This window comes from Pseudophryne corroboree, chromosome 4, assembly GCF_028390025.1.
Source record: "Pseudophryne corroboree isolate aPseCor3 chromosome 4, aPseCor3.hap2, whole genome shotgun sequence".
In the NCBI taxonomy this organism is placed as follows: Eukaryota; Metazoa; Chordata; class Amphibia; order Anura; family Myobatrachidae; genus Pseudophryne; species Pseudophryne corroboree.
In genome coordinates this window covers 128,919,712-128,924,038 of record NC_086447.1, presented here as the reverse complement: position 1 = coordinate 128,924,038, position 4,327 = coordinate 128,919,712, and the positions used below count along the sequence as shown (strand labels likewise).

The following is a 4,327-nucleotide window of genomic DNA, read 5'->3' as shown; positions in this document are numbered from 1 at the left end:
CGTTTTCCGGGAGTGTGCTAAAAAACGCAGGCGTGTCAGGGGAAAAAAGCGGGAGTGTCTGGAGAAACGGGAGAGTGGCTGGCCGAACGCAGGGCGTGTTTGTGACGTCAAACCAGGAACTAAACGGACTGAGCTGATCGCAATCTAGGAGTAGGTCTGGAGCTACTCAGAAACTGCAAGGAATTATTTAGTAGCAGTTCTGCTAATCTTTCGTTCGCTATTCTGCTAAGCTAAGATACACTCCCAGAGGGCGGCGGCCTAGCGTTTGCAATGCTGCTAAAAGCAGCTAGCGAGCAACTCGGAATGAGGGCCATAATAAACAACATACCATGTGCTACAAGTTACAATGTAGTTAATTTTAAATTCTACATCCTGAATGCGGATGGGCAAATGTGTCACCCGTTTCCATATAAGAAGTGGTACGACATAAACATTTATATACTCTCAGCTTCTTAGATAGAAAATACTTAGCTGCTGTCCTATTCTGCTCAAAGATATCCGTATGTACTAAAAAGGAATCTAAAATTTTTACCCCTCTTATAGCATGGTAATAGTGACTAATTGGATCAACTTAAGATATCTGGGTCAATTTGTACCAGTGACCAATATTTCTTACCAGTTTTGATCAAAGTCTGGCAGGTTGTAGCGTAATTATTTGCCCAAAAGGCAGAGTTTTGTAACTCACTGTTAACAGCACGAGTCTTCTTAATGCTATATTTTGGTATTGCTAATGCTTTTTCTCTAGCTGCCTACTAGACGTCAGCATACCAGCGATGCATGTGACGCGGACACGCTGGGTGTTATTTGTACATGTATAAAGGTAAGGAAATTTTGTAATTGTTCATTCCTGATTATGGTTTGAATTAAACCAAAATGTACAGAGTTTGTATGTTCCATTGTGGGTTGAGGGTGGAAACAGGTCTGCAGCGCAGTGGCAACATACCATAATGAGTCAGTATGCGGACACATTCATTTTGGTGGGCCCAGTTTTGCCTCTGGTGCCAGGGTCATCACAGCTAGATATGGGAGAAGCATATTGTCACCTCTCCATTATAACTTTATGCGGCCTACAGTATCTATAAGTCATTCTGCGTTACAAATGTGAATGTGTGGGGTGATGGGGCAATAATATTGTGACTAGGGTACTGCTCACCCCTGTGTGTGACACACAGCCCAAAGCGAAAGAATATAAATACATAATTTGAGAGTACATAAACCACTCCCCGTAACTGATTAGTCAGTGAGAAAAACCCTATTTACTAAATTGCAGACATAGGCAGACCAGTCATTGTCCCTGCAGGCACCCAGTGACGCCCACCTCACGTCTATAACACCATCAGCTGCAGAGCCGGCCCTAACCAATATGATGCCCTAGGCAATATTTTGACTGGTGCCCCCTAGCACCGCCGCTAGTTCTGCAGGAGATGCCTGGCATGAGTCAGTTGGCAGCTCTGCTAATGTCGAGTGCCTATGGTTTATGAAAATGCATCATATTATTTGCATTACTATGTGGCTAGGATGCACAAGCAGCTTCTGCTGATTAAAATGATATGCGGCATGCCTATATTCTGTGTGCGACTATGGCTGTATCTGCATACGAAATGCTACATTACAGTGAATTCCAGGAATACACTGCAACGTAGCATTTCATATGCAGATGCAGCCACAGTCACACACAGAATATAGGCATGCCGCATATCATTTTAATCAGCAGAAGCTGCTGGTGCCCCTAAGCATACCAAATGCCCTAGGCATTTGCCTAGTTTGCCTATGCCTAAGACCGGCATTATTAGAACACTACAAGTAGCTGTTGCATCTGAGATAATATTATTGTATCAGCTGCACATTTCAACATCTGATTGCACAAACTAACAAGTAAGCTATGTGAGCCCTGCAGGTGTCTCTGGAAATTTGGAACAACACCTAAAATGTAAGAACCCAGTAAACCGCTTGAACCTCTGAGATGGATTATCAGAATTTTCAGGTTACCTCACTATTGGCACTGCTGTAACTCTGCAGAAAACTTCAAAGATTATTCCACACGGCTTAGTTCAAACAATATTTTTTTCCACTCAAATAGTTTCTCTTTTTATCCTGATCAAATAAATCACTGTGAAATATTATATTAGTTGTCTGTTTTGAAGAAATATTAATGGAGCTTTTTGGAAGTCTGCAAAATAGAAAAAGTTTTTATAAACTTTCTTACATTTTTTGTTTCATTTCCAATGAAGCTTTAAGTACTTTACACAACAATATACTCTCATTATGTCCATGGAAGCATCACACCTATGTTTAGAAACACTGATAATACTTCAATGGTTTCCTGACAGTGATACGACTGTAAAAGATTTGATAGGATGGAGCCATCTTCAGGAGATGTTTTATTTGATAGGAAGTGATCAAGCCCTCGGCGAGGGTGAAACGCGTCTTCCGTCAACCACGCCGTCTCGAATCAGACCACGGGTAATGCTATCATAGCCGTTTACTAATCACCCCTTCTACCTAAGGGTGTTAGCGGCATATTAGACTGACGATTCTTGTTATGTGCCCGCTGCATTCTCTCTGCACACTGTGTGTACAAGTTAGACGGTATTGTCAATCTGCCCATGCATGAATTAGTAGTCATACTATCAACAGCAATATGTTTGGATTGTTTGCACGGAGATATGCAAGATACAGCATTAGCTAATATATTGTACTGTATTCTCCATTTTTTGGGTACTTGTTAGTTTTCTTGACAATACTACAATTTGTGGCCAATACAACGTTAAGTCATAAACTTGTCTATTATCAGTGATGAAAGATACTGCACGATCAAACTGTGCAACTGATACATTGAAATTGATATTGCATGTGTAGTTGCTACTTTATTTGTTACCTTCTCACAGTTATTTGTTACATTCTTTGTAACAATATTCACAGCTGCATTTCTTTTCAGTGTAATACTACACATAGATTTGCAGCACTGTTACAAACACCACCTGGATGATTGAGTCATAATAATTTTCACCGTATACATTGAAATTGATATTGTAATTTGAGCTGTCATCATATTTGTTATTTCTTTATGGCCACTTGTTGCATCTATTGTTAGGCAACAATCATCATAGCAGCATGTCTATGCAGTGTAACATATTTTTTGGAACTGCCACCTAATATTTTTATTATAAATTTGTAGTGATATTTGTCAACCATTCAACATCATCTAATAATCTCATTCTTTTCTATATTTCTGGACTCTCACCAGCAATCCATTGGTACATGGAAAGACCTGGGAATACACCATATACTTACCTTTGCCTAACGCTGGCAGCAGATCCATCTATTTAATTCAAACCTTTTCTGTTCCTAATTTTCCTTCATATCTTTATATTATGTGAACTCACGTCAGTGATTCCAGAGTAGAAAGGCTGATCATATCTTTACTATCATACCACACTTTATACGCTCGAGCCTGTCTGATCTTGGAAGCTAAGCAGTGTTGGGCTTGGTCAGTACTTGGATGGGGGACCTCCTAGGAAGACCCAGTTTAGTAGATTCTTGAGTTTTCAATATAGTCTGTGCCTAACACTGACAGCAGATTCACGGTCCTTTCTGTACAATGTAAATTTTTCTAGGTCTTCAAAAAAAAATTCGGGTGGCGAGTGTTGAACTTTTATGACAGGTGGTCACATAAACTAAGTGTAAATTCCTGTGTAGATCGATATACGAATAGGGGTTATTTAACCCTAATTCATAATCAATGATATTCGAATAATTCTCTAAAGTATACCTGTGAGTCTCCATCATACTGACCCATTTTGGGTCTTGATCACCTATACCTATATCTGGTCTCCATAATATGGATTTACCCTAATATTGTAATGGAGAGACCATTGATGCTAATATTTTAACGTCTGTATATTGTTTATGTGTTTTTATGTTTGTTCAGGATACAAGTGGAATTATCATTTTATAACACATGAATAAAATGTAATACATTTTAACTTTTCAATAATCTAGTCTTTTGTCTGACTAATTCTAAGAGTGCACCCAGAAAAGAGTCTTCTTTTCTTTTTTTTCTTGTCCAGTACTTATTCTGACTCTGGGTGCACCACCAATAAAAACACAAACTGGGAATAACTATCCCCACAATTGTTAATTTTTTTTTCTACTAATATCTATTTTTTCAAGATCAGTGCGGTATCCCACAAATCTCTAATTTATTTCATAGTTGCCTTCTCTCTTGGAAGTTCCAGGCGAATCACAAGTTTTAGGGAGATCTATTGGAGTCCCAGGTCCTTTGGCCATGCTCCCTGATCCTGCCTCTCCTCCTTGTAAAGAGGGC

At 39.3% G+C, this 4,327-nt stretch overlaps 1 pseudogene; it reads left to right on the top strand.

The window, feature by feature from the left end:
- Positions 1-3,420: 3,420 nt before the first annotated feature.
- Positions 3,421-3,539, top strand: LOC134913865 (5S ribosomal RNA; annotated as a pseudogene).
- Positions 3,540-4,327: the final 788 nt, after the last annotated feature.